The following is a 26,580-nucleotide window of genomic DNA, read 5'->3' as shown; positions in this document are numbered from 1 at the left end:
AAATTAATGGAGAATTTCATGGCATCCAGAAATAGAAAGATAAATGAACTTCAAGAGTCAAATGAAAAGATAGCTACTCAGCTTAAAGATTTGAGAGATAGCACTCAAAATCAAATTAATGAAGTCAATGAAGTAAAGAAGTCCATACAGGACCTAAGAAATGACATGGAAATTATAAGGAAAGACCAGTCAGAAGGAAAAGAGATTCAAAATCAAGTAGCTAGCCTACAGTCCCGACTAACTGAAGCAGAGGATCGATCTCAGGAGCTGAAGATTCCTTAGAATCTATGGAGAAAGATCAAAAATCAATACAAGTCCAGTCCAATCAATAAAACAGATCACTACAGGAGATTCAAGACACAATCAGGAAGCCCAATTTAACTTCTGATCAAGAAATTGGAAGAAACAGCTTTTAACAAGATAGTGACAATGAAAGGAACAAGAGATCACCTGTCAATTCTAACTCTCAACATTAATGGACTTAATTCTCCAATCAAAAGACATAGGCTCATTAGTTGGATCAAAAATCAAGATCCATCTTTCTACTGCCTCCAAGAGACACATCTACCCAGCAAAAGTAAACATCTTCTAAAAGTGAAAGGCTGAAATCAAATCAATCAAGCAAATGGGCCCAGTAAGCAGGCTGGAGTTGCAATCCCAGTATCAGACAAAATTGACTTCAAATTAACAAAGGTAAGAAGAGACAAAGAAGGTTACTACATACTAGTAAAGGGATCTCTCCTACAGGAAGATATAACAATTCTAAATATCTACACTCCAAATGCAGGAGCACCCAATTTCATCAAACAAACACTACTGACTCTAAAATCACTCATAGACCCAAACACATTGATAGTTGGGGACTTTAACTCTCGACTGTCACCTCTGGACATATCAACACGCCAAAAACTGAACAAAGAAACCACAGAACTAAATAATTGCATAGACCAACTAGACTTAAACGACATCTACAGAATATTCCACCCAGCAACAACAGAGTACACATTCTTCTCCGCAGCACATGGAATATTCCCCAAAATAGATCACATCTTAGGACACAAAGAAAATCTGTACAAATTCAGAAGTATCAAAACCATTCCCTGCATACTCTCAGACCACAATGGAATAAAATTAGAGCTCAACTCAAACAGACACCACAGAAAACCCCACAGTTCATGGAGACCAAATAACATACTACTAAACCATAAGTGGGTCATTGAAGAAATTAAAACGGAAATTCAAATGTTTATGAAATTCAACCAAGATGAGGACACAAAGTACCAGCTCCTTTGGGACACAGCAAAGGCAGTACTCAGAGGAAAATTTATATCTCTGAGTGCATACATCAACAAATTGGCAAAACAGCAACTCAATAATTTACCACATCAATCGGAGAAAGATAAAGAACCACTTGGTTTTATCTCTGGATGTGGAAAAAGCGTTCGACAAAATCCAGCACCCATTTATGCTAAAAGTCCTGGAACAATTTGGATTCCAGGGAACATTCTTGAAAATAAGCAACAAAGTTTATGACAACCCAACAGCAAGTATAACTCTAAATGGTGAAAAACTAAAGCCATTCCCCTTAAAATCTGGAACAAGGCAGGGATCTCCACTCTCTCCCCTGCTCTTCAACATAGTACTATTTTCCAAGCCAGAGCAATTAGGCAAGAAAAATAATATAAAGGGGATCCAAATAGGAACAGATGAAGTTAAACTTTCTCTCTTCGCAGATGACATGATCCTATACCTAAAGAATCCCATAGACTCTACCCCCAAGTTACTAGAGCTGATCCTAAACTTTGGCAAAGTTGCAGGATATGAAATAAACCCTCAAAAATCAACGGCCTTTCTCTATGGTAATGACCCGAAGAGCGAGGTGGGCATCAGGAAAGCAACTCTTTTGGCAATAGCCCCCAAAACATAAAATACCTAGGAATAACCTTAACCAAAGAAGTGAAAGACCTCTTTGATGAGAACTTTAAAAGCTTGAAAAATGAAATTAAGTCAGAACTAAGGAAATGGAAAAACCTCCCATGCTCGTGGATTGGGAGGATTAATATAATCAAAATGGCAATATGGCCAAAGGCTATCTACAAATTCAATGCAATACCCATTAATATCCCAACACCATTTTTTAATGAAATAGAGGAAGCAATCCAGAAATTCATATGGAACAATAAAAGAACTAGAATAGCAAAAACAATCCTAAGCAGAAAGAACAGTGCTGGAGGAATTACAATACCCAACTTCAAGCTGTATTATAAAGCTATAGCAATAACAACAGCCTGGTATTGGCACCGGAACAGACCTGAAGACCGATGGAACAGAATTGAAGACGCAGAAGTGAACCCACAGAACTATGCCTACTTAATCTTTGATAAAGGAGATAAAATAATAGCTTGGAAGAGAGATAGCCTCTTTAACAAATGGTGCTGGCAAAGCTGGTTCAACACATGCAACAAACTAAAACTAGAACCTTATACATCACCCTGCACCAAAATCATTTCCAAAGGATCGAAGACCTCAAAATCAATACAGACAACCTGAAAACACTAAAGGAAGGAGTAGGAGAAAAACTTGGGCTCCCTGACGCAGGACAGAACTTCCTTAACAAAGACCCAGAAAGGCTACAAATCAAAGAAAGGTTGGACAAATGGGATTGCATCAAATTTCTGAGCTTCTGCAGGGCAAAGGACATAGCTCGCAAGATAAACAGAAAGCCCACAGATCGGGAGAAGATCTTTAACGGCCATTCAACAGACAAAGGCCTCATCTCTAAAATATGCAGAACTAAAAAATTACCTTCCTTCAAAACAAAACCGCAAAGAACCAATAGCCCCCTCATCAAGTGTGCTAAAGACTTACAAAGAGACTTCTCTGATGAGGAAATGAGAATGGCCAAAAGACATATGACAAAGTGCTGTACATCACAGGCCATAAAAGAAAAGCAAATCAAAACAACATTGAGATTCCATCTTACCCCAGTAAGAATGTCATATATCAAGAAAACTAACAATACCAATTTTTGGAGGGGATGTGGCCAAAAGAGAACCCTACTTCATTGTTTGTGGGAATGTAAACTGGTTCAGCCACTCTGGCAAGCAGTATGGAGATTCCTCAGAAGGCTAAACAGAGAAATCTCCCATGACCCAGCAGCCCCACTTTTGGGTATCTATCCAAAAGACCACAAAGAAATTCACAGTAAAGCCACCTGTACAACAATGTTCATCGCAGCGCAATTTGTCATAGCTAGAATCTGGAACCAACGCAGATGGCCCTCAGTAGACGAATGGATCAGAAAAACGTGGTACATATACACAATGGAATTTTATGCCTCTATCAGAAAGAATGACCTCGCCCCATTTGCAAGGAAATGGAAGAACTTGGAAAAAATTATACTAAGTGAAGTGAGCCAGATGAAAAGAAACATGGACTCTATAGTCTCCCTTATTGGGAGTAATTAGTACAGGTTTAGGCAAGTTACAGAAGAGGATCACAAGACCCCATTAGCTATAAACTTATGGACACATAAGATGATGCTAAGTGAAATGAACTCCATGTTATGGAAACGGTTGTTATATCACAGTTGTAACTACTTTCAATGTCACATGTGTATCTGTAGCTTCTACTATAGATGATGTTCTTGTATCACCTTCCTGTTGTTGTACCTACACTTTATCTGTGAAATTATCTGAGTATATTGGAAACCATGTATACAGGTATTATAACTAGGGAATTGAAAGGGAATACCAAAATTTAGAGACTCGGGGTAAAAAGAAAAACAACTACAAAAGCAATACTAGCAAAAATGTTTTGTCTAAGTAAATGGAACACCTCATGGGGGGAAAAGGAGAGGGGGTGGGAGGAGGGGTATGAGAGACGAGGTAACAAACAGTACAAGTAATGTATCCAATGCCTAATGTATGAAAATATAACCTCTCTGTACATGAGTTTGATAATAAATATTTGAACAAAAAACAACAATCTGCTTTGTGGTGATGGAAGAGAGATAAAAGCTCATTTAGGAACTACACGTACGAATGGGGCAGGTAGCTGTATATACAGGAATACCTCTTCTGAGAATAAGAACAGCTGTAGCTTGACAAAGTATGTAGTTCGTGGAATGGATAATGTACTGGAACCTCCTCAAAAGAAATGTACTTTGTTGGGATGGAAGAGAGATAAAAGCTCATTTAGAACCTACACGGAAGAATGGGGCAGGTAGCTGTATATCAGGGAATATCTGTTCTGAAAATAAGAACAGCTTTATCTTTTTAATGTAAGTAGTTTGTGGAATGGATAATGTACTGGAAACTCCTCAAAAGAATCTGCATTGTGATGATGAAAGAGAGAGAAAAGCTCATTTAGGAATTGTATGTATGATGGGGGTAAGTAGCTCTATATCAGGAAATATCTGCTCAGTGAATGAGAACAGCTGTAGCTTGATAAGATAAGTCGTTCATGGAATCGCTCATGTACTGTAAATTCCTCAAAAAATCTGCTTTGTGGTGATGGATGAGAGATAAAAGCTCATTTAGGAACTACTTGTTGCATGGTGGTAAGTACCTGTATATCAGCGAATATCTCCTCGGTGAATGAGAACAGCCGTAGCTTGTTAAGGTAAGTAGTTCGGGGAATAGATAATGTAATGTGAACTCCTCAAAAGAATCTGCATTGTGGTAATGGAGGAGAGATAAAAGCTCATTTAGGAACTACACGTACGAATGGGGTAGGTAGTTGTATATCAGGGAATGTCTCTTCTGAGAATAAGAACAGCTGTAACTAGTTAAAGTCAGTAGTTCGTGGAATGGATAATGTACTGAGAACTCCTCAAAAGAATCTGCTTTGTGGTGATGGAAGAGAGATAGAGCTCATTTAGGAACTACACATACGAACAGGGTATGTAGCTGTATATCAGGGAATATCTCCTCTGAGAATAAGAACAGCTATAGCTTGTCAGGGTAAGTAGTTCGTGGAATGGATAATGTACTGGAAACTCCTCAAAAGAATATACTTTGTGGTAAGGGAAGAGAGATAAAACCTCATTTAGAAACTACACGTACGAATTGTGTATGTAGCTGTATATCAGGGAATATCTCCTCTGAGAATAAGAACAGCTATAGCTTGTTAAGTTAAGTAGTTCGTGGAATGGATAATGTACTGGAAACTCCTCAAAAGAATGTGCTTTGTGGTGATGGAAGAGAGATAAAAGCTCATTTTGGAACTACACGTAAGAACTGGGTAGGTAGCTGTATGTCTGGGAATAACTCTTCTGAGAATAAGAACAGCTGTGGCTTGATAAGGCAAGTAGTTCTTGGAATGGATAATGTACTGGAAACTCTCCAAAAGAATCTGCTTTTTTCAGAGCATCACAAGGCCCAATAGCTATAACCTTATGAACACATAAAATGATGCTAAGTAAAATGAACTCCATGTTATGTAAACAATTGTTATATCACAGTTGTAACTGCTTTCAGTGTCCCATGTGTATCTGTAGCTTCTGTTATTAAAGATGTTCTTGTATCACCTTCCTGTGGTTGTACCTACACTATGTCTGTAATCTTATCTGCGTATATTGCAAACCGTGAATACTGGACTGGGAACTAGTAAATTGAAAGGGAATACCAAAATTGAGAGGAAAAGGGTAAAAAAAGACAAATAACTACAAAAGCAATACTTGCAAAAGTGTTTGGTGTAAGTGAACTGAACACCTCAGGGGGTCAATGGAAAGGGGGAGAAGGTAGGAGGGTATGAGTGACAAGGTAACAAACAGTACAAGAAATAAACCCAATGCCTAACGTATAAAACTGTAACCTCTCTGTACATCAGTTTGATAATAAAAATTTGAAAAAAAAAAGAACTACACGTATGAACGGGGTAGGTAGCTGTATATCAGGGAATATCTCTTCTGAGAATAAGAACAGCTGTATTATGTTAAGGTAAGTAGTTTGTGGAATGGATTATGTACTGGAAACTTCTCAAAATAATCTGCTTTGTGGTGAGGAAAGAGAGATAAAAGCTTATTTAGGAACTTCACGTAAAATGGAAGAAATTAGCTGCATATCAGGGAATATCTCCTCAGTGAATGATAACCGCTGTAGCTTGATAAGGTAAGCAGTTCGTGGAATGGATAATATACTGGAAACTCCTCAAAAGCATCTGCTTTGTGGAGATGGAAAAGAGATAAAAGCTCATTTAGGAACTACACTTACGAATGGGGTAGGTAGATGTATATCAGGGAATAGCTCTTCTGAGAATAAGAACAGCTGTAGCTCGTTAAGGTAAGTAGTTCATGGAATGGATTATGTACTGGAACCTCCTCAAAATAATCTGCTTTGGGGTGAAAGAAGAGAGATAAACGCTCATTTAGGAAGTACACGTTCAATGGAAGTAGTCATCTGCGTATCAGGGAATATCTCCTCGGTGAATTCTCTTTACTACCTCCAACTTACCCTCCTGACTTACTTCCTGAACCTCCAGTTTCCATTGACTCCTGGTTAATGGATAGAGGGTATCCCAGCTTAATCCGAGGGAATCAAAGGGATTCATAGAGAAAGCCAGTCCTAAAAGAACTTAATAGAAAAACAAGAATTGCTAATAGGTTTTCAACAGTAAATAAGTAACTACTGAATGCAGGGCCCAGGATCGGTTGTTATATTGAAATTTTATTCTTTAGGAACACCAAATCTAATTTTATAGACAGGTATACAGGGTATCTGTACATAATTGTGAACTTGTAAGTTTCACACATCAATGCTTGGTAAGGGCTGCTTTGGGTCTTAAACGGTGCTCACAGTTGCTGGTAGACTGGCATTCCCAACTCAAATGGGCAGAAGGAACACAAGAAAGATGGCAAACAAAGTCGTCTTATGGGTAATGTACTGGAAACTTCTCAAAAGCATCTGCTTCGTGGTGATAGAAGAGAGATAAAAACTCATTTAGGAACTACACTAACGAACGGGGTAGGGAGCTGTACATCAGGGAATATCTCTTCTGAGAATAAGAACACCTGTAGTTTGTTAAGGTAAGTAGTTCATAGAATGGATAATGTACTGGAAACTCCTCAAAAGAATCTGCTTTATTCTAAGTGAAGTGAGCCAGACCCAAAGTAACATGGACTCTATGGTCTCCCTTATTGGGAATAATTAGGATAGGTTTAGGCAAGTTATAGCAGAGCATCAGAAGGCCCAATAGCTATACCCTTATGAACACATAAGATGATGCTAAGTGAAATGAACTCCATGTTTTGGAAACAAATGTTTTATCACAGTTGTAACTACTTTCAAGTTCCCATGTGAATCTGTTGCTTCTATTATTGATGATGTTCTTGAATCACCTTCCTCTGGTTGTACCTACACTATCTCTGTAATCTTATCTGAGTATATTGGAAATCGTGTATAGTGGTATTGGAAGTAGGAAATTGAAAGGGAATACCAAATTTGAGAGACACAGGGTAAAAAAAAAGACAAACAAATAAAAAAGCAATACATGCAAAACTGTTTGGTGTAAGTGAACTGAAAACCTCTGGGGAGGGAAGGGAAAGGTGTTAGAGGGAGGGGGGTATGAGGGACAAAGTAACAAACAGTACTAGAAATGTATCCAATGCCTAAAGTATGAAATGGTAACCTCTCTGTATATCAGTTTGATAATAAAAATTTGAAAAAAAAAAGAATCTGCTTTGTGGTGATGGAAGAATGATAAAAGCTCATTTAGGAACTACATGAACGAACGTGGTAGGTAGCTGTATATCAGGAAATATCTCTTCTGAGAATAAGAAAAGCTGTAGCTTCTTAAGGTAAGCAGTTCATGGAACAGATAATGTACTGGAAACTAGTCAAAAGAATCTGTTTGTGGTGATGGCAGAGAGATAAAAGCTCAGTTAAGAACTATACGCACAATGGGAGTAAGTAGCTGTATATCAGGGAATATCTCCTTGGTGAATGAGAAAAGTTGTAGCTTGTTAAGGTAAGCAGTTTGTGGAATGGATAATGTGTTGGAAACTCCTAAAAAAGAATCTGCTTTGTGGTGATGAAAGAGAGATAATAGCTCATTTAGGACCTAAATGAACGAATGTGGTAGGTAGCTGTATATCAGGAAATATCTCCTCTGAGAATAAGAACAGCAGTAGCTTGTTAAGGTAAGTAATTCGTGGAATGGATAATATACTGAAAACTCCGCGAAAGAATCTGCTTTTTGGTGATGGAAGAGAGATAAAAGTTCATTTAGGAACTACACGTACAAACGGGGTATGTAGCTGTATATCACGAAATAAATCTTCTGAGAATAAGAACAGCTGTAGCATCTTATCATAAGCAGATCATGGAATGGATAAAATACTGGAAAATCCTCAAAAAATCTGCTTTGTGTTGATAAAAGATAGATAAAAGCTCATTTAGGAACTAAACTTATGAACGGGGAAGGTAGATGTATATCAGGGAATATCTCTTCTGAGTATAAGAACAGCTTTCTCTTGTTAAGGTAAGTAGTTCTTGGAATGAATTATGTACTGGAAACTCCTCAAAAGAATCTGCTTTGTGGTGATAGAAGAGAGATAAAAGCTCATTCGGGAACTACACTTACGAATGCGATATGTAGATGTATATCAGTGAATATCACTTTTGAGAATAAGTATAGCTGCAGCTTGTTAAGGTAAGTAGTACGTGGAATGTATAATGTACTGGAAACTCCTCAAAAGAATCGGCTTTGTGGTGAAGGAAGAGAGATAAAAGCTCATATAGGAACTACATGTACGATCGGGGTATGTAGCTTTATATCAGGGAATATCTCGTCTTAGAATAACAATAGCTGTAGGTTGTTAATGTAAGTACTTCGGGGAATGGATAATATACTGAAAACACCTCAAAAGAATCTGTTTTGTGGTGAGGGAAGTATAATAAAAGCTCTTTTAGGAACTATACGTATGATGCGGGTAAATAGCTGTATATCGTGGAATATCTCCTCGGTGAATGAGAACAGCTGTAGCTTACTAAGGTAAGTAGTTCATGGAATGGATAATGTATTGGAAATTCCTCAAAAGAATCTTCTTTTTTTGAGGCAAGAGAGATAAAAGCTCATTTAGGAACCACACTTACGAATGGGGTAGGATGCTGTATATCAGGGAATATCTCTTCTGAGATTAAGAACTGCTGTTGCTTCTTAAGGTAAGCAGTTCATGGAATGGATAATGTACAGGAAACTCCTGAAAAGAATCTGCTTTGTGGTGATAGAAGGGAGAAAAAAGCTCATTCAGGAAGTAAACTAATGAATGGCGTAGGTAGATGTATATCAGGGAATATCTCTTCTGAGAATAAGAACAGCTGTAGTTGTTATGGTAAGTAGTTAGTGGAATGGATAATGTACTGGAACCTCCTCAAAAGAGTCTGCTTTGTGGTGATGGATGATATACAAAAGCTCATTTAGGAACTACATGTACGAACAGGGTAGATAGTTGTATATCAGGGAATATGTCTTCTGAGAATAAGAACAGCTGCAGCTTTTTAAGGAAAGTAGTTTGTGGAATGGATAATGTACTGGAAACTCCTCGAAAGAATCTGCTTTGTGCGAGATTGAAGAGAGATAAAAGATCATTTAGGAACTACACGTACAATGGAGGTAAGTAGCTCCATATCAAGGACTATCTCCTTGGTAAAGGAGAACAGCTATAGCGTGTTAAGGTAAGCCGTTCGTGGAATGGATAATGTACTGGAAACTAGTCAAAAGTATCTGCTTTGTGGTGATGAAAGAGAGATAAAAGCTCATTTAGGTACTATATGTACGATGAGGGTAAGTGGCTGTATATCAGAGAATATCTCCTTAGTGGATGAGAACAGCTGTAGCTTGTTAAGGAAAGGCGTTCGTAGAATGGATAATGTACTGGAAACTCCTCAAAAGAATCTGCTTTGTGGTCATAGAAGCTAGATAAAAGCTCATTTAGGAAATACACAAATGAACGGGGTAGTTAGCTGTATATCAGGGAATATCTCTTCTGAGAAAAAGAACAATGTAGCTTGTTAATGTAAGTAGTACTTGGAATGGACAATGGACTGGAAACTCCTCAAAAGAATCTGCTTTGTGGCGCTGGATGAGTGATAAAGCTCATTTAGGAACTACACTTACGAACGAGGTAGGTTGTTGTATATTAGGGAATATCTCTTCTAAGAATAAAAACAGCTGTATCTTGTTAAAGTAAGGAGTAATGGATAATGTACTGGAAAGTCCTCAAAGAATCTGCATTGTGGTGATTGAAGAGAGAAAAAAGCTCATTTAGAACTATACGTACGATGGGGGTAAGTAGCTGCATTTTCGGGAATATCTCCTCAGTGATTGAGAACAGCTGTAGCTTATTATGGTAAGTATATCGTGGAATGGACAATGTACTGAAAACTCCTCAAAAGAATCTGCTTTGTGGTGAGGGAAGAGCGATAAAACTCATTTAGGAACTACATTTACACAAGAGGTAAGTAGCTGTATATCAGGGAATATCTCTTCTGAGAATAAGAACAGCTGAAGCTTGTTAAGGTAAGTAGTTCGTGGAATGGATAATGTCCCAGTAACTCCTCCAAAGAATCTGCTTTGTGGTGATGGAAGAGAGATAAAAGCTCATTTAGGAACTATACATACGATTTGTTTAAGTAGCTGTATATCAGGGAATACCTACTCGGTGAATGAGAACAGCTGTAGCTTGTTAAGGTAAGTAGTTCGTGGAATGGATAATGTACTGGAAACTCCTCAAAAGAATCTGCTTTGTGGTGATAGTATAGAGATTAAAGCTCATTTAGGAAATACACGTACGAACTGGGTAGGTAGCTCTATATCAGGGAATATCTCTTCTGAGAATAAGATCCGCTGTAGGTTGTTAAGGTAAGTAGTTCGTGGACAGGATAATGTACTGGAAACTCCTCAAAAGAACCTTCTTCGTGGTGATGGAAGAGCTTTAAAAGCTCATTTAGGAACTACACGTACAATGGAAGTAATTAGCTGCATATAAGGGAATATTTCCTCGGTGAATGAGAAGAGCTGTCGCTTCTTAATGTAGGAAGTTCGTGGAATGGATAATGTACTGGAAACTCTTCAAAAGAATCTGCTTTGTGGTGATGGAAGAGAGATAAAAGCTCATTAGGAACTATTCATACGATTGGATAAGTAGCTCTATATCAGGGAATAACTCCTAGGTGAATGAGAACCGCTGTAGTTTGTTAGGTAAGTAGTACATGGAATGGATAATGTACTGGAAACTCTTCCAAAGAATCTGCTTTGTGGTGATGGAAGACAGATAAAAGCTCTTTTAGGAACTATACATACGAAGGGGGTAAATAGCTGTATATCAGGAAATACCTCTTCAGTGAATGAGAACACCTGTAGCTTGTTATGTTAGTAGTTCGTGGACTTGATAATGTACTGGAAACTTCTCAAAAGAATCTGCTTTATACTAAGCGATGTGAGCCAGACCCAAAGAAACATGGAGTCTAAGGTCTCCCTTATTGGGATTAATTAGTATAGATTTAGGCAAGTCATAGCATTGCATCACAATTGCCCAATAGCTATACCCTATGAACACATGAGATGATGCTAGGTGAAATGAACTCCATTTTATGGAAATGATTGTTATATCACAGTTGTAACTATTTTCAACCTCCCATCTGTATTTGTAGCTTCTATTATTGATGACTTTCGTGTATCACCTTCCAGTGGTTGTACGTCCACTATGTCTGTGTTCTTTTCTGAGTATAATGGAAAATGTGTACACTGGTATTAGAAGTAGGAAATTGAAAGGAAATACCAAAATTGAGATACACAAGGGTAAAAAAAGACAAACAACTACAAAAGCAATACTTGCAAAACTGTTTGGTGAAAAATGAACTGAACACCTCAGGGGGGGGAAACAGAAAGGGAGAGGAGGGAGGATGGTATGAGGAACAGGTAACAAAAAGTACTAGAAATATATACAATGCCTTACGTATGGAACTGGAACCTTGCTGTACATCAATTTGATAATAAGAATTTGAAAAAAAAAGATTCAACTTTGTGGTGAGGGAAGAGAGATAAATGCTAATTTAAGAACTACACTTACGAAGGTGGTAGGCAGCTGTATATCAGGGAATATCCCTTCTGAGAATAAGAACAGCTGTAGCTTGTTAAGGTAAGTAGTTCTTGGAAAGGTTAATGTACTGGAAACTCCTCAAAAGAATCTACTTTGTGGTGATAGGAGATCGAAAAAAGCTCATTTAGGGACTCCATGAACGAACATGGTAGGTAGCTGTATATCAGGAAATATCTCCTCTGAGAATATGAACAGCAGTAGCTTGTTAAATTAAGTAGTTCGTAGAATGCATAATATACTGGAAACTCCTCAAAATAATCTGCTTTGTGATGATAGAGGAGAGATAAAAGCACATTTAGGAACTACACTTACGAACGGGGTAGGTAGCTGTATATCAGGGAATATCCCTTCTGAGAATAAGAACAGCTGTAGCTTGTTAAGGTAAGCAGTTCGTGGAATGGATAATGAACTGTAAAGTCCCCAAAAGAATCTCCTTTTTGGTGATGGAAGAGAGATAAAAGCTCCTATATGAACTATACGTACAATGGGGGTAACTAACTTTATATCAGGGAATATCTCTACGGTGAATGAGAACACCTTCAGGTTGTTAAGGTAAGTAGTTCTTGGAAAGGATAATGTACTAGAAACTCCTCAAAAGAATCTGCTTTGTGGTTATAGAAAAGAGATAAAAAGCTCATTTAGGAACAACACGTACGAAAGGGGTAAGTAGCTTTATATCAGGGAATATCTCTTCTGAGACTAAGAACAGCTGTAGCTTGTTAAGGTATGTTGTTCTTGGAATGGAAAATGTACTTGAAACTCCTCAAAAGAATCTGCTTTATGGTTATGGATTAGAGATAAAAGCTCATTTAAGAAGTACACGTACAAGGGAAGTAAGTAGCTGCATATCAGGGAAAATGCCTTGGGTGAATGAGAACAGGTGTAGCTTGTTAAGGTAAGTAGTGCGTGGAATGGATAATGTACTGGAAACTCCTCAAAAGAATCAGTTTTTTGGTGAGGGAAGAGAGATCAAAGCTCATTGATGAACTACATGAACGAACGTGGTATGTAGTTGTATATCAGGGAATGTCTTTTCTGAGAATAAAACAGCAGTAGCTTGTTAAATTAAGTATTTCGTGGAATGGATAATGTACTGGAAACTACTCAAAATAATCTGCTTTGTCGTGAGGGAAGAGAGATGATAGCTCATTTAAGAATTATACGTATGTTGGGGGTAAGTCGCCGCATATTAGGGAATATCTCCTCGGTGAATGAGAGAAGCTGTATCTTGTTAAAATAAGTATTTCTTGGAGTGGATAATGTACTGGAAACTCCTCAAATAATCTGCTTTGTGGTGATAGAAGAGAGATATCTGCTCATTAAGAACTACACGAACAATGGAAGTAAGTAGCTGCATATCAGGGAATATCTCTTCTGAGAAAAAGAAAAGCTGTAGCTTGTTTATGTAAATAGTTCGTGGAATGAATAATGAACTGGAAACTCCTCATAAAAATCTGCATAGTGGTGAGGAAAGAGAGATAAAAGCTCATTTACAAACTACACGTACAATGGATGTAAGTAGCTGCATATCAGGGAATATCTCCTCGTTGATTGAGAATAGCTGTAGCTTGTTAAAGTAAGTAGTTCGTGGAATGCATAATGTACTGCAAATTCCTCAAAAGAATCTGCTTTGTTGTGAGGGAAGAGAGATATAAGCTCATTAAGAACTACACGAACAATGGAAGTAAGTAGCTGCATATCAGGGAATATCTCTTCTGAGAATAAGAAAAGCTGTAGCTTGTTTATGTAAATAGTTCATGGAATGGATAATGAACTGGAAACTCCTCATTAAAATCTGCTTTGTGGTGATGTAAAAGTGATAAAAACTCATTTATGAACTATACGTTCCAAGGGGTAAGTAGCTGTGTATGAGAGAATATCTCCTCGGTGAATGAGAACAGTTGTAGCTTGTTCAGGTAAGTAGTTCATGGAATGGATAATATACTGGAAACTACTCAAAAGAATCTGCTTTGTTGTGATAGAAAAGTGATAAAAGCTCATTTAGGAACTGCACGTACTAACGCGGTAGGTAGCTTCATATCATGGAATATCTCTTCTGAGAGTAAGAACAGCTGTATCTTGTTAAGGTATTTCGTGGAATGGATAATGTACTGGAAACTCCACATAAAAGTCTTCGATGTGTTGAGGGAAGAGAGATAAAAGCTCATTAAGAACTACACGTACAATGAAAGTAAGTAGCTGCATATCAGGGAAGATCTCCTCGGTGAATGAGAACAGCTGTAGCTTGTTGAGGTAAGCTGTTTGTGTAATGGATAAAATACTGGAAACTCCTCAAAATAATCTGCTTTGTGGCGAGTAAAAGGAGATAAAAGCTCATTTAGGAACTACACTTACAAATGAAGCAGGTAGCTGTATATCAGGGAATATCTCTTTTGAGAATAAGAACAGCATTAGCTTGTCAGTAGTCAGTAGTTCTTGTAATGGATAATGTACTGGAAACTCCTCAAAGGAATCTGTTTTGTGGTGAGGGAAGAAAGATAAAAGCTCATTTAGGAACTACACTTACAAACGGAGCAGGTAGATGTATATCATGGAATATCTCTTCTGAGAATAAAAACCGCATTGGCTTGTTAAGGCAAGTAGTTCTTCGAATGGATAATGTACTGGAAACTCCTCAAAAGAATATGCTTTGTGGTGATAGAAGAGAGATAAACACTCATTAAGGAACTACACTTACGAACGGGGTAGGTAACTGTATATCAGGGAATATCTCTTCTGAGAATAAGAACAGCTGTAGCTTATTAAGGTAATCAGTTCGTGCAATGGATAATGTGCTGGAAACTCCTCAAAAGAATCTTTGTGGTGATTGAAATGAGATAATAGCTCATTTAGGGAATACACGTACGAATTGGGTAGGTAGCTGTATATGAGGTAATATGTCTTCTTAGAATGAGACCAGCTGTGACTTATTAAGGTAAGTAGATCTTGGAATGGATAATGTAATGGAACCTCCACAAAAGAATCTGATTTTTGGTGATGGAAGAGAGATAAAAGCTCATTTAGGAACTATTTATAGGATGGCTCTAAGAAGCTGTATATCAGGGAATATCTCCTCGGTGAATGAGAACAGCTGTAGCTTGTTAAGGTAAGGTGTTTTAGAATGGATAATGTCCTGGATACTCCTCAAAGGAATCGTCTTTGTGGTGAGGGAAGAGAGATAAAACCTCATTTAGGAACTACACTTACTAACGGGTCAGATAGCTGTTTATCAGGGAATATATCTTCTGAGAATAAGAACAGCAAGAGCTTGTTAAGGTAAGTATTTCTTGGAATGGATAATGTATTGGAAAATCCTCAAAAGAATCTACTTTGTGGTGATAGAAGAGAGATAAATGCTCATAAAGGAACTACACGTATGAACGGGGTGGGTAGCTTTATATCAGGGAATATATTTTCTGAGAATAATATCAGCTGTATCTTGTTAAGGTAAGTAGTTCGTGGAATGGATAATGTGCTGGAAACTCCTCAAAAGATTCCGCTTTGTGGTGAGGGAAGAGAGATAAAAGCTCATTTAAGAAGTATACTTACGATGGGCATAAGTAGCTGTATATCACGGAATATCTCCTCGGTGAATGAGAACAGCTGAAGCTTGTTAAGGTAAGTAGTTCGTGGAATGGATAGTGTACTGGAAACTCCTCAAAAGAATTTGCTTTGTGGTGAGGGATTACAGATAAAAGCTCATTTAGGATCTATATGTACGATGGGGGTAAGTAGCTGTAGATCAGGGAATATCTCCTCGGTTAATGAGAACAGCTGTATCTTGTTAAGGTAAGTAGTTCGTGGAATGGGTAGTGTACTGGAAACTCCTCAAAAGAATCTGCTTTGTGGTAAGGGAAGAGAGATAAAAGCTCATTTACAATCTACATGAACGATCGGGATAGGTAGGTGTATATCAGGGAATATCTCTTCTGAGAATAAGAACAGCTGTAGCTTGTTAAGTAATTCCTGGTATGGATAATGTACTGGAAACTCCTCAAAAGATTCTGTTTAGTGGTGAGGGAGGATAGATAAAAGCTCATTTAGGAACTACATGAACGAATGTGGTAGGTAGCTGTATATCAGGGAATATATTCTCAGGGAATGAGAACAGCTGTAGCTTGTTGAGGTAAGTAATTCGTGGAATGCAGAATGTACTGGAAACTTCTCATAAGAATCTGCTTTGTGGTGAGAGAAGAGAGAAAAAAGCTCATTTACGAACTACAATTACGAAAGGAGTAGGAAGCTTAATATCAGGGAATTTCTCTTCTGAGAATAAGAACAGCTGTAGCTTGTTAAGGTAAGTAGTTCTTAGAACGGATAATATACTGGAAACTCCCCAAAAGAATTTTCTTTGTGGTGAGGGAAGAGAGATAAAAGCTCATTTACAATCTACATGAACGATCGGGATAGGTAGGTGTATATCAGGGAATACCTCTTCTGAGAATAAGAACAGCTGTAGCTTGTTAAGGTAAGTAATTCCTGGAATGGATAATGTACTGGAAACTCCTCAAAAGATTCTGTTTAGTGGTGAGGAAGGATAGATAAAAGCTCATTTAGGAACTACATGAACGAATGTGGTAGGTAGCTGTATATCAGGGAATATATTCTCAGGGAATGAGAACATCTGTAGCTTGCTAAGGTAAGTAATTCGTGGAATGCAGAATGTACTGGAAACTCCTTATAAGAATCTGCTTTGTGGTGAGAGAAGAGAGATAAAAGCTCATTTAGGAACTACAATTACGAACGGAGTAGGTAGCTTAATATCAAGGAATATCTCTTCTGAGAATAAGAACAGCTGTAGCTTGTTAAGGTAAGTAATTCTTAGAACGGATAATATACTGGAAACTCCCCAAAAGAATTTGCTTTGTGGTGAGGGAAGAGAGATAAAAGCTCACTTAGGAACTATACGTACGATGGGGCTATGTAGCTGTATATCAGGGAATATCTCCTGGGTGAATGAGAACAGCTTTTGCTTGTTAAGGTAAGTTGTTCGTGGAATGGATAATGTACTGGAAACTCGTCATAAGAAGGTCTGAGAAGGTATGAGGGACAAGGTAACAAACAGTACAAGTAATGTATCCAATGTCTAATGTATGAAACTGTAACCTCTCTGTACATCAGTTTGATAATAAAAATTTGAAAAAAAGTAGAATCTGCTTCGTGGTGAGGGAAGAGAGATAAAAGCTTATTTAGGAACTACACTTAAGAATGGGGTACATAGCTTATATCAGGAAATATCTCTTCTGAGAGTAAGAACAGCTGTATTTTTTAAGGTAAGTAGTTCGTGGAATGGATAATATACTGGAAACTTCTCAAAAGAATCTGCTGTGTGGTGAGGGAAGAGAGATAATAGCTCATTTACGAACGAACAAATGGAGTATGTTGCTGTATATCAGGGAATATCTCTTCTGAGCATAAGAACAGCTGTAGCTGGTTAAGGTAAGTAGTTCATGGAATGGGTAATGTACTGGAAACTCTTGTGGTGATGCAAGAGAGATAAATGCTCATTTAGGATCTACACTTTCGAACAGCGTAGGCAGCTATATATCAGGGAATATCTCTTCTGAGAATAAGAACAGCTGTACCTTGTTAAGGTAAGTAGATCGTGGAATGGATAATTTACTGGAAACTCCTCAAACGAATCTGCTCTTTGGTGAGGGAAGAGAGATAAAAGCTTATTTAGGAAGTATACGTACAATGGAGGTAAGTAGCTGTATACCAGGGAATATCTCCTCGGGGAATGAGAAGAGCTGTAGCTTGTTAAGGTAAGTATCTTGTGACATCGATAATGTACTTGAAACTCCTCAAAAGAATTTGCTTTGTGGTGAGGTAAGAGAGATAAAAGCTCACTTAGGAATAGACATAAGAACGGAGTAGGTAGCTTAATATCAGGGAATATCTCTTCTGAGAATACGAACAGCTGTAACCTTTTAAGGTAAGTAGTTCGTGGAATGGATAATGTACTGGAAAATCCTCATAAAAATCTGAATCGTGGTGAGGGAAGAGAGATAAAAGCTCATTTAGGAACTACATGTACAATGGAAGTAACTGCATATCAGGGAATATCTCCATGGAGAATGAGAAAAGATGTAGCTCCTTATGGTAAGCAGTTCGTGGAATGGAAAATGGACTGGAAACTCCTCAAAAGAATCTGTTTGTGGTCAGGGAAGAGAGATAAAAGCTCATTTAGGAACTACTCTTTTGTACGGGGTAGGTAGCTGTATATCAGTGAATGTCTCTCCAGACAATAAGAACAGCTGAAACTTGTTAAGGTAAATAGTTCCTGGAATGGATAATGTACTGGAAACTCCTCAAAATAATCTGCTTCATCATGATTGAAGAGAGATAAAAGCTCATTTAGGAACTACATGTACAATGGAAGTAAGTAGCTGCATATCAGGGAATATCTCCGCAGTTAATGAGAACAGCTGTAGCTTGTTAAGGTAAGTAGTTCATGGAATGGATAGTGTACTGGAACGTCCTCAAAAGAATCTGCCTTGTGTTGTGGGAAGAGAGATAAATGTTCATTTAGGAACTACACGTACAAACGGGGTAGGTAGTTTTGTTCTTGGAGAATTAAAGTGTCCAACCAGTGGAAAAGCGTAGCCCCAGCAAGGTTTCTCAGATGCCTCATTAGCACACTAATAGGCCCTTGGGCACACATTCCCAACAAGGAGTTCCTTTGTGTTCGAGGGCCAAAGGAAGCCACCTTTCGTTGTGAGAATCTCCGTTGCCCACTGCTTAGCAAGTCTCCCTGAGGAGACCTGCTTGACCAGCTGCCTTTAGTGTTAGATTCTCACTGTAGATAGGGAAGTCTCCTCCTCACAAGTTGCTTCACAAATCTTTGGAGAAGTCAAGATCTAAGTTGTCTAGCCTTGAGGAGATAGTAGCTAGGAGGTAATTATAGTTCTACCTCGATTGGATATAGTTCCTTGTTTTGATATCAACAATCTTTGTAGTCACTACCTCCTGTAATAGGAAAAGCATTTGTATCAAGTTCCTGCCCTCACGGTAGTAACTTCCTCCACTTTTGTATTTGAGACAAATGTCATGCTGTATTGATCTTTTACCCTGTAGTTGTAAAATTGATTTCTAACCCTATATAAACCCTGGCCCTCTTGGAATAAAGTATGCATTGGTTCACTCGCCTTGCATGCCCCGTGTCCTGACTTCGACTGCAGTTACCCAGGCCCAACATCTGGAGTCCAGACCCAGGGACCTAACAATTGATCCACAGGAGATTGCGGATCTGCCGAGCTCTTGAGTGAGGTGAGAGATATTTTTAATTCACAAAAGACAAGGGATCTGTGTGTAATTCACAGGAGACATGGGTTCTGTGTTTAATTCACAGGAGACAAGGGATCTGTGTGTAATTCACAGGAGACAAGGGATCACTGTGTAGTTCACAGTAGACAAGGGATCTGTATGGAGAGCTTCTATTCTTAAAAAATTACGGGGTTATGGGACAAGCTAAATCAACTCCATTTTCTAATTTTATCCTCCATGTATTGAAACGGAACAGAGCTATGCAGATAAAAAGGAAACTTCAGTTGAGCTCACACATTCCATCTGTCTAAGCCCCCACAGGAGTCCTACAACCCTCAGCAATTGCCAGTGTATCCATCCTGACCTTGCCCAAAAGACTAGTAGAGTCTGGGTTTCATGGTACAATGAATAGAGCAATGGCCATATCCATATTCCAACTACTTGTATCCATTACAGTATGTCTTCAGTAAAGGAAAAATAGACTTACTGGTTCTAGGGTTCATCTTGATGATTCCATTAAGAAGGAAAGTATCAGTACCCGCCCAGGCTCACCATGCCTTGCATTCTGAGTGTCAGCTTAAGAGACATGGGAGCCAGGGCTGACTCTTGACCACCTGGCCTGGCTTAGATCAGTGAGTGCACTCTCTTACCATTGGTCTTGTTAATAGTCATGACCTTCAGGTTTCAGTTGACTCTCAGTAAGGCTCATGAATCTCAACCCAGTATAAAAAGGCAGCAATGAGTATAAAGTCTGAGTTAACTTTCTGTTAAGTCCAAGCTGACCAGAAAAACCACCTCTGTCTTTTTGGAGTTTCCATGCTTCCCTCCTGTAGGACTGTCTCCTGATCTCTGGTCTGTGAGTATCAGCTGCTGTATGTCATCGCTATATCTCTGGGGCATCTTTCTGATACGTGATTGCTATAGTATAAGCAGGAGAAAAATAATAATATTTTACAAGGCTGCTCACATCTCTATCCATCTGCATTCATCACATTGCAGTTTCTTCCTCAAGGTGTTAGCCTTCCTGGAGGTATTTTTTTGAAGGACAGCTTGATCTTCTGTCAGCTGGGAAATTGGAAAACTTTTTCTCTTCCAGTTTAGAAAAAGTACCTTTCTCGATGTTTTTGGTTCCTAGAAATATGAATATACAAATTCTTTATCCTGACCTGCATCTTCATTCCTCTGCTGATACAAATAAGCAGAGGGAATTAAGAAAATGATTGCTGGAGGGAGAAAGCGAGATGAAAAAGTAAATACAGGAGACAAGGAGTGTAGATGAAGATATCGATGAGACACTGGGAGCCAGTAGCTCATGCTTCTAATCCTAGCTACCCAGGAGGCTGAGATCTGAGCATCCTGGGTTGAAAACAGCCAGGCAAGAAAGTCTGTGAAACTGTTATCTCCAATTAACCTCCAGAAAATGGAAAGTGGAGCTGTGGCTCAATTAGTAGAGTGGTAGCCTTGAGCAACAGAAAAGCTTAAGACTGCATCCAGGCCCTGAGTTAAAACCCCACAGACTGACAAATAAAAAAGACAGCACTAAGTTCTCAGCCACACCTGAAATTTTGTGTTCAATGTTTGCTGCCTTTCTTCCTGTATACATTCAAGAAAGCTCCTAACAAGCCATGGAATCTTATAAATGATACCTAAGTGGAGCCTTCTGGCCTACAAGTACAATTTGCAGCAATTTTTCTTAGACTTGTCACTTGCCAGTACTGGAATTTCTCAGCCTTTCTTATGCTTATTCACAGTAATTTTACAGTTTGTCTTAGCAGTTTAGAATTATCACATTTTATGTCATTTCTTAATATAGACATGTGCATTGTTTTCTTTCTTCAAATCTGTAAAACTCACATTTATCATTTGCATATAAAAGGATAATTATGGAGTGACTATATTAAAGTTGATGATAGAACACAATAAACTGGGAGTGTTATAGTACCTATGAAACAAAACTACCCATTTTTGAGCCAGTTGAAAATAGTCAACAGGAGCTAAAGCTAAATCTTCTCTACACTTCATATTTGGAGCCTGCCCGCCAGTGTCTGACACCTGCAATTCTTACACTTACAAGGCTGAGATCTGAGTTATCCCTATTTGAAGCCAGCCCAGGTGGGAAAGTCCATGAGATATTTAGTCTCCAACTAACCACAAAAACCTAGAAAGGGAACTGTGGCTCATAATGGTACCTTCTTTCCTTATCAGTTGCTGCTGTTTACTGAAAGTTATTCCCTTTACCTAAATATTTTTACATTCTATTATAATATTTCACCATCTGGTGCCTCTTAGCTAGAAAGCATTCCATCAGCTTCTAGGAAGATTTATCTTTCTTTATGCACACACATGCCCAACATGCTGGTTATGTTGTCATGCGTGATATATTTTAGACATACACAACCATGGTCATGTACAGTATGGATAAACTCGGCCTATTTTCATTTTTCAACATAACACGTATCTTTTATTCTAATATGATTTGTTATTGAGCTCCTTTGACCCTTTATAAGCAAAATAACTCTTTTCCTGCATGCACAATGTTATCCTTAACAATGAACATCCGTTGTCAGTGATAATAGCCATCATTGGCCTGATCTCTCCACAAATTGTGTGTGTGGATGACCGTGTCCATGTGTGTGTCTGTATGCTCCTAGGGCTTGAAATCAGGCCCAGTGCACTTTCTCTGAGCTTCTTTATGATCAAGGCTAACGCCTTACCACTTGAGCCCATAGCTTCACTTCTGATATTTTGGGTAATTTTAATGGAAATAAGAGTGTGTCACAGACTTTTCATGCACTGTCCCTGGCTTCTTTGTGCTCAAGGCTAGCACTCTGCCACTTGAGCCACAGCTCCACCTCTGGCCGTTTTCTATATATGTGTTGCTGGGGAATTGAACCCAGGGCTTCATGTAAAAGAGGCAAGCACTCTTTCCACTAGGCCATCTTCCCAACACTGTTAGTGCAGTTTTTATAGCTTGTTACTAAAGTCCTGGACACTCTGCTTGAAGTTTCTCTCTCTCTCTTTCACTCTGTGTGTGTGTGTGTGAGTGTGTGTGTGAGATTGAGTGTGTGTTTCTCTGTCTTTAGAGCAAAACTCACACCTTCAGCCATAGCTCAAAAAAAGGTGTTTTTTTTTTTTTTGTTTTTTTTTCGAGTCCTGGACCTTGGAATCAGGGCCTGAGCACTGCGCTGGCTTCTTTTTGCTCAAGGCTAGCATTCGGTGACTTGAGCCACAGCGCCACTTCTGGCTTTTTCAATATATGTGGTGCTGAGGAATCGAACCCAGGGCTTCATGTATACAAGACGAGCACTTTACCACTAGGCCATTTTCCCAGCCCCTATTTTTTGTAATTTTCTGTTGTTGTCATTGTTAATGGGACCTTGCCTCTTTTGCTCAGGTTTTCTTTTTTAATCTCTGAAAACTAGCTTGCTCTAAACTTGGGCCCACATAAACGACTGACCTTTTGGTTTTTTGTTTGTTTGTTTGTTTTTGGTTCTTCTCCTAGGGCTAGAACTCAAGCCCTGAAGGACAAGTTTTTTTTTTTTATTTCATTAATTCTTGGTGGATTTGTAAGGGCTTGAAATTAGGACCTTGTGATTGTCTCTGAGTGTTTTTCCCCCTCGTGGCTAACACACTTTAGTACTCCAAGCATAGCTCAAATTCTGTCTTGTTTTCCTTCTTTCTTTTTTTTAAATAGGAGATAAGAGTCCATGGGTGGCCAAGGGCACTACACACAGTGTCCTAAAATCTGTGGATTGTGGTTCAAAGCCAGCCTGGGCAGGAAAATCCATGAAACTCTTATCTGAAATTAACCACCTCGAGCCAGGAAGTAAGGCTGCCCACTGCGGGCATATAGGAAAACAAGTCTCACAGACTTCCTGACCAAGCTGGCTTAGAATCATGAACCTCAGATTTCAACCAGCGCGAGCAGCTTAGATTACAGCTTTGAGTCTTGATTTTAAAATCTTTACTTGGCTCTTCTTTACCTTCCTTTTCATTTATCGCTTGTTTGTTTTTTTTGGGGGGGGCGGGGGTGTGTAGTTATTTGTTTTTTTTGTTAGTGCAGGTTCTATGGCTTGTTATTAAAGGCTGGCCACACTCCCAGTGGTGGTGGTGGTTGATTTCTCTCTCTCTTTATGTCTGACAGGTTTCACACATTGAGCCACACCTCATCCTCTGTGAGTTTTCTTCTTCTTGTTGTTGTTTTGGCTTTTTTTTTTTGGTCAGTCATGGGGCTTGAACTCTGGGCCAGAGCACTGTCCCTGAGCACTTCAGCTCCAGTCTAGAGCTCTACCACTTTGAGCCACAGAGCCACTTGCGGTTTTCAGGTGGTTCCTTGGAGATAAAAGTATCATGGACTTTCTTACCCAGGCTGGCTTTGAAAATGATCCTCAGATCTCAGCCTCCAGGGTTAGCTTGGATTATAGACGTGAGCCATTCCAACATGGCTGGTGTTTCTTTTTTTTCTTTCTTTCTTTCCTTTCTCTCTGCCTCTGTCTCTCTGTCTCTCTCTCTCTCTCTTTCTTTCTCATTCTCTTTTTCTTTTCATTGTGGAAGCTCTGTGGCTTGAACTCAGGGCATGGCTACTTTGTCTCACTTTCTTTTTCCCCCCCACAAGGCTAGCAGGCTCTACTACTTGAGTCACTGTTCAACTTCTGCCTGTTTGCCTGTCTTTCTTTCTTTCCTCTTTCTCTTTTTCTTTCTTTCTCTATTTCTCACTTTCTTTCTATTTCTCTTTCTTCTTTCTTCCTGTCTCTTTCTCTCTCTCTCTCACTATTTCTTTTCTATCTCTCTATTTTTCTTTCTCTGTTTCCTCTTTCTGACTTTCTGTGTCTCTCTTTCTCTTTTATCATCCTTCCTTCCTTTCTTTCTTTCTTTCTTTCTTTCTTTCTTTCTTTCTTTCTTTCTTTCTTTCTTTCTTTCTTTCTTTCTTTCTTCATTCTTTCGTGCTTGATTGCTTTCTGGCTTTCTTTCATACTTTCTTCTTTCTTTCTGCTCTCTCTTTCTGGTGGTTGATAGGAGATAAGAGTCCATGAGAAGCCTAGGGAACTTACACAGTGTCTGAAAATCTGAGGATTGCGGTTTGAAGCCAGCCTGGGCAGGAAAGTCCATGAGACTCATCTCAATTAACCACCAATAGACAGAAAGAAGTAGGGCTTAGTCTTGAGTAGAACACCATAAATTTAATCCCATCCCTGGCACACACAAAAATGAGTCTCATGGACTTTCCTGCCCAGGTTGGCTTCAAACCGCATTCCTCAGATTTCACCTACAAGGAGCAGCTTACATTACAGATGTAAAGTCTCAATTTAAAAAAGTTTAATTGGCTCTTCTTTGACTTCTTTTTCAGTTATTGTTCTTGGTTTTTTTTGTTGTTAGTGCAGTTTTTCCAGTGCCTTTTTTTTTTCCAGTCCTGGGCCTTGGACACAGGGCCTGAGCACTGTCCCTGGCTTCTTTGTGCTCAAGGCTAGCAATCTGCCACTTGAGCCACAGCTCCACTTCTGGCCATTTTCTATATATGTGGAGCTGGGGAATTGAACCCAGGGCTTCATGTAAAAGAGGCAAGCACTCTTGCTACTAGGCCATATTCCCAGCCCTGTTAGTGCAGTGTTTATGGCATGTTATTAAAGGCCTGGCCACTCTCCTTGAAGTTTCTCTCTCTCTCTCACTCTGTGTGTGTGTGTGTGATTGTGTGTGTGTTTCTCTGTCTTTAGAGCAAACCTTACACCTTCAGCCATAGCTCAAACAAAGGTTTGTTTTTTTTTTTTTTTTTTTTCCAGTCCTGGACCTTGGACTCAGGGCCTGAGCAGTGTCCCTGGCTTCTTTGTGCTCAAGGCTAGCACTCTGCCACTTGAGCCACAGCGCCACTTCTGGCCGTTTTCTATATATGTGGTGCTGGGAAATTGAACCCAGGGCTTCATGTAAAAGAGGCAAGCACTCTTGCTACTAGGCCATATTCCCAGCCCTGTTAGTGCAGTGTTTATGGCATGTTATTAAAGGCCTGGCCACTCTCCTTGAAGTTTCTCTCTCTCTCTCTCAGTATCTGTGTGTGTGTGTGATTGTGTGTGTTTCTCTGTCTTTAGAGCATACCTCACACCTTCAGCCATAGCTCATAAAAAGGTTTTGTGTTTTTTTTTTTTTCCGAGTCCTGGACCTTGGACTCAGGGCCTGAGCACTGTCCCTGGCATCCTTTTGCTCAAGGCTAGCACTCAGTGACTTTAGCCACAGCACCACTTCTGGCTTTTTCTATATATGTGGCCCTGAGGAATCGAACCCAGGGCTTCATGTATACAAGACGAGCACTTTACCACTAGGCCATGACCCCAGCCCCTATTTATTGTTATTTTCTGCTGTTGTCATTGTTAACGGGACCTTGCCTCTTTTGCTCAGGTTTTCTTTTTTAATCTCTGAAAACTAGCTTGCTCTAAACTTGGGCCCACATAAACGACTGACCTTTTGGTTTTTTGTTTGTTTGTTTGTTTTTGGTTCTTCTCCTAGGGCTAGAACTCAAGCCCTGAAGGACAAGTTTTATTTTATTTCATTAATTCTTGGTGGTATTTGTAAGGGCTTGAAGTTAGGTCCTTGTGAGTGTCTCTGCGTGTTTTTCCCCCTCATGACTAGCACACTTTACTACTGCAAACACAGCACAAATTCTGTCTTGTTTTCCTTCTTTCTTTTTTTTAAATAGGAGATAAGAGTCCATGGGTGGCCAAGGGCACTACACACAGTGTCCTACCATCTGAGGATTGTGGTTCGAAGGCAGCCAGGGCAGGAAATTCCATGAGACTCTTAACTGAAATTAACCACCTCAAGCCAGGAAGTAAGGCTGCCCACTGCGGGCATATAGGAAAACAAGTCTCACAGACTTCCTGGCCAGGCTGGCTTAGAATCATGAACCTCAGATTTCAACCAGCGCGAGCACCTTAGATTACAGCTTTCAGTCTTGATTTTAAAATCTTTACTGGGCTTTTCTTTACCTTCATTTTCATTTATCGCTTGTTTTTTATTGGGGGGTGTAGTTATTTGTTTTTTGTTAGTGAAGGTTCTATGGCTTGTTATTAAAGGCTGGGCACACTTCCGGAGTTGGTGGTGGTTGCTTTCTCTCCCTCTTTATGTCTGACAGGTTTCACACATTGAGCCACAACTAATCTCCTGTGGGTTTTCTTCTTCTTGTTTTGGCTTTTTTTTTTTTTGGTCAGTTTTGGGGCTTGAAC

Source organism: Perognathus longimembris, chromosome 24, assembly GCF_023159225.1.
Source record: "Perognathus longimembris pacificus isolate PPM17 chromosome 24, ASM2315922v1, whole genome shotgun sequence".
NCBI lineage: Eukaryota > Metazoa > Chordata > Mammalia > Rodentia > Heteromyidae > Perognathus > Perognathus longimembris.
The sequence above is the reverse complement of the archived record's forward strand: the minus strand, read 5'-3'. Positions refer to the sequence as shown.